Below are 12,549 nucleotides of genomic sequence, written 5' to 3'. Positions count from 1 at the left end.
TCAGGCTGAAAGCAGACGAGGGAAAGGCTTGGAGGGTTTCTATTTTGAAGAGGTTTTTTTGAAAGTCATCAAGTCAGGAGAACAGGGGCTTCCCGCCTATGTCAGGAGGTCCTTGAGACCCCTTCCCACCCGGTCTCTTGGTTCCCACCTGCTCCACCTCCACCCTGGGAAAAGACCGCTTTCTGCTCTCTGTTTTGCCGACAAACTCATGAAACTCGGAGGGACTATCTCCCCTGGAAAGGCGGCCTGCGGTACCCATCCATGTTTTTGACCATTCCATACCGTCTCATCTTTCCCTTCTTCATAACAACAAAGGAAAGAGGGTGAGCCCCTATGGGAAGGGATGGACGCATTCATTTTTGTATTCTCTGCAACTCGGGCAGTATTTACTGAATTCAATTCAGGTATCCTGAAAATACTTAAACCAATGCAGGGCTGCCGTAGAAGGGCTCATCTGGGCCTACTTGAACCAAACAAATCAATCCCATTGCTCATTTGGGTAGTTCCATTATCTGAGCTTTGCTTGGGGATCTGACTTTCGAGCACTCGCAGTAAAGCGAAGAGGAGGGCCTGTCCTCTGGGGCAGCGGTGGATGGGAGCCAGGAGCTGATCTCCCTGCATTCGCTGGAGTGACCCCAGCTGCATCTTCCACGGGGACTGTGAGCCCCTGAAATCAGGCTGTGGGGGGTCAACATGTGGACGCTCTTGTGATGGTCCTTCTGCCTCCAAGTGTCTGGCTCTTCCTGAGGAGGGGGCTGCTTCTCCTGACCTGCCCCTGCCACCTCCTGCCTGGGCCCGACCCAACTGTGAAGAAAGCAGCTCTCTGAGGGATGACCTTAAGCTGGTCATGCACACGAAAGCACAGCCTTCACTTTCAGCAACCAAATGCAGTGAATCCTTGTCTTAAAACTGTGGTTGGGGCATGCTTGATTAGCTAGGAAGTGCTTTAAGGCCGTCTGTCTATACAAACAGGAATGGACAAAACAAGGGTTCTGTCTCCCAGGGAAATGGGTAATTTCCCAGAATGGGTAACGGTTCTGTCCGCTGCGGCTGAGTCCGCCTGTGGGGCAGGCCGTTTGTCCAAGCAGGTCTAATTGCAGCCTATGTAGTGATAACAGCTCTGCTATAGCTTTCAAGAGGAGCGTCCTCACCCCTGAAGCAGGCTTTTTGATTGGCAGGCTGCAGAAATGAGCCCAAATAGGAGCACCCGGCTCATTGCTTTCTAACCATACTGTCTCATGGAAAAGTCACTCAGAAAGAAAAACTGGTGTGTACTGCCCCCATTGGTTCATATTTTCGAGATATAATCCTTCCCAAAGGTAGACTAGATTCGTAAGCCCCCCTTACTGTTGCCATCCACACTCCCAGAGACAAGTATGCGGATTTCCAAGTCCTGCGGTCCTAACTTTGACTTGCACATCACCGGCAGTAGGATTGGACACCTCCCAGCCGAGGTGGGACCAGCATCCTGTACGTGCAGAATCACGGCTTCCACTTGTGAGAAGTAGCCTTTCACACGGCCAGTTGGGCTTGCCGTGAGGGCTCCTTTACTTTGGACAGTTGTCTCTTGCTCCCTTGCAAGGGGCATGCGTAGGCAGAGGGAGGACTGAGTCTCCTTGCCTGGGCACAACTAATCGGGCTGATAGTGAATGTAAACTTGACATCCCTGACTCTGGAATGCAAAGTTCAGGGAAGCTATCATTCATTATCATTCTTACAACAAATGTTTTCTTTCCTTTTTTCTTTTTTCTTTTCTTTTCTTTTCTTTTCTTTTCTTTCTTCTTTCTTTTCTTTTTTCTTTTTTTGACTGCTGATACGGTGGCACTTTTTCATGTAGGAAAGAGGTGGATGTGAATTTAGATGTAGTCTTTGGAAGACTCATTTCTTCTGTCTCAGACTCTAGCGGGAGTTGTGTGGGTGGCAGGGGAACAGAGCACTGGTGCAGGGGAGGCAGGGGGAGCCTGTGGCAGCCCCCAGTAATGCAGGGCACCTCCCCGAGGGCCACAGAGGCAGCGAGAGGTGGTGGCAGGGAGGGCAGAGGGAGACTGTGGCTCAAAAGAAGACAATGTCTCTGCAACAAAGCTTTGGGACAGAGAGAAGGGGCCCCAGAGGCCTGCTGGGAAGAACCATCCCTATGAGAACAAAGGGACACTGTCTGTAAGAAAACAGAGACATGAGGAAGAGAAGAAGAAAAAGATGGTAAAGCAGGCTTCCTTCCACCTGGGAAATAGGTAAGGGGCCTGTACCTGGCTACTATTCCCTGGAAGCTGGGAATGGTTTCAGAGGAAGAAGCTAGAGTTACCCCATGACCTAGCTGCACACTTAGCTTCAGCTGTTCCAAGTGAGGCCACGGCAGTATAAGCCCAGCAAGCGAGCAAACCTGGGAAGGGAGAGGGCATTTACCAGCTCCTTAGGTCAGCTCCTGAGGTAGTGGTAAATCGCACATTTTGTTCAAGAGTTGTTCAAGTGATTGTGTGACCAGCAGAAGTCACCATTCGGTCTGCCACTATTTATGATGCGCAGTAGATAATGCGATGCTGTTGTTCAAATGCCTATCGAGCCTCCTGGTCCCAGAGAGAGGAGGCAGAGGGGGATGCCAGAGTCACCCTGGAGCTGCCTCTGGTCCCTGGTGGACTCCTCTGGTGTCCCAGAGCTGCCTGGTGAGTCAGTCTGGAAAAGCACATGGCTGCACTTTTCCATGGGAGCAGGTAACAAAGCTACAGCTGGGCAGGAGCCTCCTGGGCAGAACAAGCCGACTCCTGCCTCATTCCTTGGCTTAAGGCCAAGTTAACCAGACTGAGGGACATTCCAGAGGATGAGGAATACCAGGATCCCCGGCCTGGCTACCAGGCTGTGGTGGGGACCCCGGGATGACCACGTGCACCCCGGTGGAGCTGGGAGCCGCGTGTGATTCGGGTGGCAGAGCCCACCAAGAGCTCACACCAAGGTTAGGACACAGGAAAGTGGGAGGGCAGTGGAAGAGCTTTGTCTCCCAGGCAGAAGCAGCTCGCCAGCTAGAAGGAGACCTGAGTGGTTTTAAATCCAGCAACAACTCCACCTTCTAGAAGCCCGCCTGTCCACCTCCTTTCATGGTCCTGACGATAATGGGGCATGTGCCTTGATGAGAAAAATAACCCCAACTAGGCCTGGGGCCACACAGCCTAAGTGAGTGTGTAGGGCTAGTCCATCAACAGCTAGTGCTCTGGATGCTGGGAAGGTGCCTGCCAGCGGATTTATTAGGGCGAGGCCCTTTGCGGTCTATTCTCACTGCCCATCTCCGGGAAATATGTCACATATGACACTGCTAGATGATGTTGACGTCTACAACCAACATGCTGGGTTGTCTTACTCAGACCAGAAGGATTCCTTGGCACAGATAAGCAGAGGGAAGTTTATGGCACTCAGGTCTTCTTGTAACAGCTTGTGCTTCTGCGATGCTGGCAACTCGAGGGGTCCACGCAGGACGAAAGCCACGCTGAAGCACTCAGGAGTGAGCAGTGAAGTGAATAATGCTGTGGGGTAGAAACCCACCGTGCTCAAAGCCCAGCACAGGACACAGCAGCCACAGCTTCCAGCCCTTGAAGTGACACGATGGAAATATGCCCTGTCCTCTTGGGAAGCGGCGCGCTACATAGTAAGCCAACCTCAGGTAAGATGTTGCAAGACCACACAAAGAAGATTTTTATTCCAGATTCCATTTCATTTCCAAAATGTCCACCGTTTTGGTCCTGAACCTGTGTCTTGATGAAATCCTCATGAAATTTAAAGCAGGGAGGTCAGTGAGGTGAGCGTCCGGGTGAAAGAATTACAAATGCACCTTCGTGAGCACAGGTGTGCACATTGGCATCATCACCACAGAGGTTCAGACTCATTCATTCTCACTTTGGTCACAGCAACTGACCCCACAATCAAGGCAGACTGCTATACCATCTTATCCCAAACCCGAGATGAGATTAAAGGCCGTCAGCATAATTTCCTGGGACTGTCTGTGGGTTAAAGTCTTAAGATGTAACTTTTATTTTTTTAAGGTTTTCTTTATTTATGGGTTTGTGAGAGAGAGAGATGGAGAAAGAGGAATACCAGGATCCCTGGCCTGGTGACTGGGCTGCGGTGGGGACCCCAGGATGACCACGTGCACCCCGGTGGAGCTGGGAGCTGCATGTGTGTGATTCGGGAGGCAGAGCCCAGAGATGAATTTAAGGATTTTATTTATTTATGAGAGAGAGAGAATGAGAGAGAGATTGCTCATGAGCAAGGGTGGGGAGTGTGTGTGAGAGGGCTAGGAGTGGGGAGGGGCAGAAGGAGAGGGAGAAGCTGGTTCCCCGGAGCAGGGAGCCTGATGTGGGGCTCCATCCCTGGACCCCGAGATCATGATCTGAGCCGAAGGCAGACCCCAAGACCAACTGAGCCACCCAGGCGCCCCTTGAGATGGAACTTTTAAAAATAAAAACATAGGGGTGCCTGGATGGCTCAGTTGGTCTTGGGGTCTGCCTTTGGCTCAGGTCATGATCCTGGAGTCCTGGGACGGAGCCCCGAGTGAGGCCCCCTGATTATCGGGGACTCTGCTTCTCCCTCTCCCTCTGCCCCTCCCCCATTTGTGCTCTCTCTCATGCTCACGCTCTCAAATAAATACATAAAATCTTTAAAAAAAACTAAAAACATAACTTTAGAAGTATGATCAAAGATCAATGCTGTCTCATTTGCAGCAACTTTTTAAAGAAAACATTTTTTCCCCTCAATTCTTTTCAAGCACATCTTAATGGCCCCTGTCTCTCACTCATGGTTTTAGTTAGAATCTTTTTTTGCCAGCTCACCCAGCATCCTAATTTTTGAAACAGAGAATTCGTGCACGGCCCTGGAACATGGGCTTATTTTGACATTAAAAACTCACGATGTCGACCCCAGAGCCATCAGGTTGGGGAGGGTAAGTGCAAGGAAACCACTGGGCAGGAAGTTGCTGTTTGCTGTGTGATTCACCCTCACGATGCTGCCAGCATGAATCAAGCTTGGCCTCTCCCTCCCAAACCTTAAAGTCCAGTGTGACTGAAAGGGAGGGTGCCAGCTTGGTTGAGATGAGAGTCCGATAAGAGCTGGTCTGAGTTAAGATAAGGAAAGTATATCCCAATTCTGGGTAAGTATCCAAAGGGATTGAAAACCACGTCACGAAGGAATGTTTGCACATGCATGTTCACAGCAGCGTTGTTCATAACCGCCAAAATGTGGAAGCAGCCCGCACGCATGTCCATCAGTGGATGAACAGATAAACAAAATGTGGTGTATGCACAATATGGAATACTCAGCCTTAAAAAGAAAAGGGGACATGTCCTACTACACGTATGAATCTTGAAGACATTAAAGTTGCAGGAAATAAGCCAGTCGCAGAAGGCAAATACTAGATAATTTCACCTACATGAGGTTCTTGGAGTCCTTGAATCCATAGAGAAAATAAAAATACAATGGATGTTGCCAGGGCTGGGAGCAGATGGAAGAGGGAATGTGGGGAGTTATTGTTGAATGAGTCCAGGGTTTCAGTTTTACAAGATGAAAATGTTCTGGAGATGTTGCACAACAATGTCAATACACTTAACATTATTGAACTGTACACTTAAAAATGTTTGGGATGGGGGCACCTGGGTGGCTCAGCGGTTGAGTGTCTGCCTTTGGATCTGGTCGTGATCCGGGGTCCTGGGATCGAGTCCTACATCGGGCTCCCTGCAGGGAGCCTGCTTCTCCCTCTGCCTGTGTCTCTGCCTCTCTCTGTGTCTCTCATGAATGAATAAATATAATCTTTAAAAAAATTGTTGGGATGGTAAAAAAAGAAAGACATAGATATTGTATGTGTAGAAAGTGATGGGAACATAAGAAATGCACTTAGGTATGTGATGGTTAATTTCAGGTTGACTGGGCCACTGGGTGCCCACCCAGTTGGTCAGACGTTATTCTGGGCATTTTTGTAACGGTGTTTCTGAATGAGATTGACATGTGAGTCAGTAGATTGAGTAAAGCAGATTGTCATCCCTGATGGGATGGGCCCCATTCAATCGGTTGAAGGCCTCCAGAGGACAGAAAGGCTGACTCTCTGCAGAATAAGAGAGATTTTTTTCTGCCTCCTTACCTTCAGGCTAGGATGTCAGGGTTTTTTTCCCTGCTTTAGGACTCAGACTGACACATTGGCTCTCCTAAGTGTCTGGCTTGCCTGCTCACCCTACAGAACTTGGGATTTTTCAGTCTGCATAATCTGATTTGGTTTCTCTGTAGAACCCAGTCTGGTACAGGGTCTTAGGAAGATTCCTGGAAGGGAAGTTCAACAGACCCGAGCTTTGTCAGAAAGCTCAATTGTACAGCACAAATGGGACACAGAGGCCCGTGTGACACGTCGAGGTCTATGTCAAGGTAGTTCGGTGTTACTAGAGCCCAGGATGAGGCTGAGAGGAGGTGGGGCCAGCCCACAGAGAGACTTCTGTGCTATGCCGAGGGACTTTATCCTATAGGCCGGCACTTCCCACCCAGGTCTGCAGACAGAGGTGTGTAGGAGGTACCTCCCACAAGACACACACAAGCCAGCTCTCAAATTAAAGCCAGATAGGGCTAGGAATTCCCCAGCTGAACAGGTTCCTTTACTGCAAGACTTTTTAGAGGCTTTAATGAGCTGATGTGTAGCATGAATCTTCAAGAGACCACACTATGTTTTAACACAGACTCCCTCCCCCTGTCTAATTCTGATACCTATTGGGATGGTAAAGAAAGCCAGTTTCCACAGAGTGCTGCAGAGAACCTGGAAGTCACTGAAGGGTTTAAGTGGGAAACTGACCTGGCCAGTTCGTTGATTTTGGTAGATAAATTTGGCTGAAGTAGGGACGCCTGGGTGGCTCAGTGGTTGAGCATCTGCCTTCCGCTCAGGTCGTGATCCCAGGGTCCAGGATCAAATCCCGCATCGAGTTCCCTGCAGGGAGCCTGCTTCTCCCTTTGCCTGTGTCTTTACCTCTCTCTGTGTCGCTCATGAATAAATAAATCGAAATCTATACTTCGGTGTATGAAGATGTTGTCAGCTTTCAGCATAGACCCCGTTAGATTCCTTTGGATCCCTCTTGCTGTTTCTGTGTGGACTGCCCTTGGGCTACTAGGGCTTCTTCATTCCTTCTCCTGGTATGTCCTTGGCAACCACTGACTAGTGTGGGAATGTGAAAAGCCCAGCTCCCTTCCTCAGATTGGGTCAAACCCGAGGCAGAGTCTACACTCAGAAGCAACTCTGTGGTGACAGTCAGGCTGAGGCTGGCATTTGCCCTGATACCTTGTCCTTCTGTCCCTTCTTCCCCATCCCTGTCCCATTTTCCCACTTCCTCCCTCACTCTGCTCCTGGGAAATGCAACCTAGGAGGGCAGGCTGTTGTGCTGGTTCTTTAAAAGAAGGCAGGGTGGTAGGAGTAGGAATGGGGAGATGGAATCAGTTTCAAGAATTTTTGTAAAGATGTAAAACAAGTAGAAATTAATATAGAAGATTAGATAGGATGAGCCTATGATGATTTCAGCCTCCTGACTTAGGCAACTATAAGCTACCACCATCTTTAGGAAAATAGAAAAAGTCAAATTTGATGAATTCCTTTTTGACCTATGGAAACTGAAGCACCTGGGGGACAGCCATACCAAGAGTTTTTTCAAACTTGTAAGGACATGAGATTCAAGAAGAAAGGGGAGAACCGGAGATGTGGACAAAAGAACCATGAGTCAAAAGGTCATTTAAAGCAAACAAACAAGCAAAGCAGAATGAGTAAGTCATTTAAGGCTTATGGCTTGTGAGGAGTGGGTTGAAGGTCAAGTTCCCGCAGCCTCTTGGTTTAAGGGGCAGGCAGAGGAAGAAGTCTATAAAGACTGAGAGAGGGTGACAAAGCATGAGAGACTCCTAACTCTGGGAAACCAACAAGGGGTAGTGGAAGGGGAGAGGTGGGCGGGATGGGCTGACTGAGTGACGGGCACTGGGGGGCACTTGAGGGGATGGGCACTGGATGTTATACTATATGTTGGCAAATCGAACCCCAATAAAAAAATATACGAAAAAAAAGATTGAGAAAGGATCCTAGGGAGGTGGGGCGGGGGGTGGTCCTTGAGAGGATGGGTAGGCTGCACACTGAACTAATTCTAGGAGGAGTGCCGGTAGTGTTGAATAAGCTAGGGACTGCTGGGGTTCCAGCGGATGAGGCCATATGGAAGCTGTTGGTGACTTCAGAAATCCATATCCAGGGGGTAACAGGAAAGCTAGTAAGTTGAGTCAGTGGCCATTGAGGATGTGGAGATGTCAGTGTCAATAAGCCTGATGGAACTAAAGGAAACAACATCAGTGAGTTTCACAGATGAGGAAACTGAGGCCCAGAAGCTAATTAATGTACCCAAAGTCCAAGGTAATGGTGTAGCCAGCCTTCAGATTGGGGGCGTGTTTGACTCAGGCCTGCCTGTCCTCTCACTTCCATCTGGCTGCCTCCCAAGCAAATCATTTGGCCTTTACCAGTTTCTGAACACTGACTGCCTCTCCTTCGAGTCTCTCCTTTTCAACTAGCACAAGAAATACACTCTCAAAAGTGAAAGGCAAAGCCTCTCCATTGTCCCTTCTCTCCAGGCTCTCCCTCTTGCCTCACCCTTTGACAAAAATGGACCGAAATTTTCCAAGATCAAGAAGCATAAAATCTGAATTTTTTTTCCTTGTCAGAAGGAAACTTTCCAGTCTTTCTAAAAAACTTCCACTCATTTTATAAAGAAAAGAAGTACACCATGTCTCCCTCGAGCTACTCTAGCAGTTAGCAACTAGCTAAATGCTGTTCACTATAGCTTCTTAAGTGCTCAGTAACCTGTAGCTTATGATTTTCCATGAGACAACTGTAGTTCAAGCGATGTCCTATTACATACCTTATACCTGAAGGCTGCACTGGTATATATTTTTTGTACGTAAAACCAAATGCACAAAGATTTTTAAATTCTATTTATTTAAACTAGAAAAAAAAAAAACCCAAAGCAATTCACCTATTTCTCTTACTCCCCACCTCTGACAACCACCAGTCTATTCTCTGTATGTATAAACTTGGTATGTATATAATTATAAATATATATATTTAGATGCCACATATAGGAAAGATCATATGGTATTTGTCTTTCTTTGGCTTATTTCACTTAGTATAATGCCCTCAAATTCCATCCATGTTGCTGCAAATGTCCAAATTTCTTTCTTTTCTATAGATACATAATATTCAGTTGTGTATATAAACTGTAGTTTTTTATCCACTCATCCATCGATGGACACTTAGGTTGTTTCCATATTTTGGCTATTGTAAATAATCCTGCAATAAGCACGGGTGTGAATATATCTTTTTGAATTAGTGTTTTTGTTGGCTTCAGATAAATACCCAGAAATAGAATTACTGGATTGTAGGGTAATTCAGTTTTTAATTTTTTGAGGAACTGCCCTACTATTTTCCAGAGTGGTGGCACAGTTTGCATTCCCCTTTCTCCACATCTTCACCAACACTTATTGCTTATCTTTTTCAGAATAGCCATTCTAAAAGGTGTGAGGCATTATCTCACTGTGGGTTTGATTTGCATTTCCCTGATGATTAGTGATGTTGAGCATCTTCTCATGTAAAGATTTAATTTTGACCCCAGAAAGGAGAAAATAGCTTGCAAGTTTGAGATGCTATCCTGTGGGTACAAAATATGCACTGAACCAGCTTCCAGTATATGGTGCATTCTCACCATCAGCCAAAATACCTAGATTTTGGGTGAGGATAAGGGTGGCACATTTCATGATTAGACCTAATATCTGACGAGTGGCTGAATAGGTCACTCAAAATATGCCACTTTGGCATAAGGATTATTTTAAGCCCAAGGCACTTGAAAAACAGCAAGCGCGAGAAGAATGCTCTGATCTGTTTTCTTCCTGAAAGCAGGAGATGCACCCCCTTGTGAAAGGTTTTCTCCCTATGCCAGGAGGAAAGGAACACTCTTCATCACCAGATGGGGAGTCAAGGTGGAGAGAAGTCTATTCAAAGATACTGTGTTACATGCCTCTTATCTCCCTTTAAGCTCCCCATATATTTTGTTACTTTTCCACAATTGCCTCTCTTTGTTCAACCTGGTACAGAGACACAGGCCCAGCATGCTTTTGTGTCTTCATTGTTCTATGGAGGCTCCCACATGCATGTAAGAAACTATGTCCTTTCCTCTGTTGATGTCTTATGTCGACTTCATTCTCAGGCACAGCTGGAGATCCTACAAGGGTAGAGGTAAAGTTTTCTCTCTTGCAGGAGTCACCACCTCGGTTCCTGCTTAGGCACAGGAGATCCCTCACCACTGCTTTTGTGCCCAATATACTTGCCTGCACAGTAAACAAGTGTGAAGAAAGTAGTTTTGGCTTTGCAAACCCTTTGAAAGGGATGCAGGGTGCAGGGATCACATATTGAGAACCACTGAATTAAGCTACTATATGCTGGGCAGTTTTTGTCATAGAGGCGAGAGCAGAATCATTTCATTCATGCAAGTGAATGGTGGGGATGTGTAGCTTGTGTTGTTATGTATTGCTCGTGTCTCATGTCTGTTCTCATTTTTGACTCCGTGACTGGCCAAGGAGGGCTGCTCAAGGCTCATCATGGAGATGGTGTTGGGCTAAATGAGCTGACCTTTTCGAATCCCTGGCCTTCTAGTGTGAAAGGTGAGATAGCCAGGCAGGTGAGCACTTGAACGAGCTGCCTGGACCATAGGGTTACATCCCCCCTGACAGAAATCACCTATTTTTTTCCAACTAAAAATAAGCCATAGAGATCCATGGGTTAAGCACCACCAACAAGAAGCAAGAGAGCAATATGATCTGATCATCAAGTAGGTCAGGGTGGCAAGTATCAAGAGAATGGCCCATAAGACCAGATACCATTATCTGTTCATTTTAGTTAGAATGCACTTTGCAGTTGTGCACTTCCAGGTTTATGGCTATTACTGCAGATAAGGTTTGTGTCGATGTACAGAGCTCTGTGTCTTCTTTAAGGACTCATCCCTCTAAAAGTATATTTACACATGTAGTTCCCTGGTGTACATGTCTCTGGGTATTTTGTTTTTTAGCTGAATGCATGTCTACAAAGCAGGTTGTTCTATACCCGACTTGTGGACCTGCAGAAGGCTACGGAGTCCAACTTCCTGGATGCACACGGTCCCCAGGGGAGAGTATCCGGGGAGGGTGACAGGGGTGCACTGGTTCAGGTTCCCAGAGGAGCATGCCTTACCTTCTGAGAGAGATGCCCCCTGAATTCTTTTGCTAGGACCATAGGAACATAGTGCCATGTGTCATGGACTGGTGGTGGGGCTTAAACAACAGAAACTTAGTGTCTCACAATTCTAGAGACTGGAAGTCCAGGATCAAGGTGCTAGCAGGGTGGGGTCCTTCTGAGAGCTCCAAAGGACAATCCATCCCTTACCTCTCCCCTGACTTCTGGTGCTTTGCTGGCAATCTTTGGTGTTCCTTGGTTTGTAGACACATTGCCTTCATTTCTGTCTTTGTGCTCACGTGACATTCTGTGTGTATGTGTTTGTGTCCAAATATCCCCCCACCCTTTTTTTTTTTTTACATAAGGACACCAGTCGTACTCGATTAGGGCCCACCCTTAACTTATCTAATCACGTCTACAACAAATATATTTCTAAACAAGGTCATATTCTAAGGGACAGCAGTTAGGACTTTGACATATGAATTCTGGAGGGACATCCTTCAACTGATAACACCTTCACTAATAATAGGAGCAAATTGTTCATAACTAATAGTAACATGAGAAAGAATTGGAGGCACATGCGCAGAAAGAGGGGTGACTGAGGAGGAAATAGAAGGACAAGGTTTGGAAGAAAGGGGGAAGGCAGGTCTCTCCCAGAGCTACCAAGCCATCCAGCTGCACAGGCTCATCCATACCCAAGTATGGGGCCCTTGGGGCTGGGCAGAGCCAGTGGTGGCCCAGTGGCCTGGTGGCCCTGTGTTCTATGTAGGTCAGACTCATGGGAGAGTTGTGGATTCTGGTTACACCCCATGTGGTCAAGGCTCTCAAGTGGGAATCAGTATAGTCCCTGTCCCAGAGTGATTAGCATGTGACCAGCTTGGAACGATGGCCAGCTTCCCATGAAATGCCTAGGACAGAGTCCTCATAAATTTGATTGGTGCTAGTGATCTGGGGCTTCATGGTGGTGTTCTGCTCCCCAGAACACCACCATGAGGTGGCCAGCATGCCTGGTACACTGGATGTGGGGTGTAGGGTGAGAATACTCACAGCTACTTCACAGAAAGCCAATGCCTCTGAGCAGTGAGACAAATGTATCCACTCCTCATTACATGGATACGGTGCTGTTAAATCAAGACATACCCACCATGCAGAAGGCAGGGCTCTCTGCTTGCCTCATGAGTCATAGTCCCTGCCATCAGGGACTCAAACGTGCTAGGATCTACTTTTCCAGATTTGTTTCTTTGATTTAATGGAAAATACATTTCTATTTCCTCACCTCACTATTTTTATATCTGGACCAGAGTTAGGTA

At 47.3% G+C, this 12,549-nt stretch overlaps 1 protein-coding gene and 1 long non-coding RNA gene across 7 annotated transcripts in view; one reads left to right on the top strand and one right to left on the bottom strand.

Annotated features, from left to right (window-relative positions):
* LOC144323919 (uncharacterized) overlaps window positions 1–12,549 on the top strand; it is a 46,559-nt gene that overhangs the window by 2,838 nt on the left and 31,172 nt on the right. For 2 of the 5 annotated variants that reach the window (XR_013389268.1, XR_013389266.1), the window contains exon 1: window positions 3,018–3,649. The exons of 1 other annotated variant lie outside the window; for it this stretch is intronic. This is a non-coding gene — a long non-coding RNA (uncharacterized LOC144323919). Of the gene's footprint in view, window positions 1–3,017; window positions 3,650–12,549 lie in introns of those variants that run through there. 2 more of the 5 variants (XR_013389267.1, XR_013389264.1) reach the window with 1 other exon arrangement.
* Window positions 1–12,549, bottom strand: part of FHL2 (four and a half LIM domains 2) — a 67,926-nt gene that overhangs the window by 42,403 nt on the left and 12,974 nt on the right. The window lies entirely within an intron of this gene.

This window comes from Canis aureus, chromosome 11, assembly GCF_053574225.1.
Source record: "Canis aureus isolate CA01 chromosome 11, VMU_Caureus_v.1.0, whole genome shotgun sequence".
In the NCBI taxonomy this organism is placed as follows: Eukaryota; Metazoa; Chordata; class Mammalia; order Carnivora; family Canidae; genus Canis; species Canis aureus.
The sequence above is the reverse complement of the archived record's forward strand: the minus strand, read 5'-3'. Positions and strand labels throughout refer to the sequence as shown.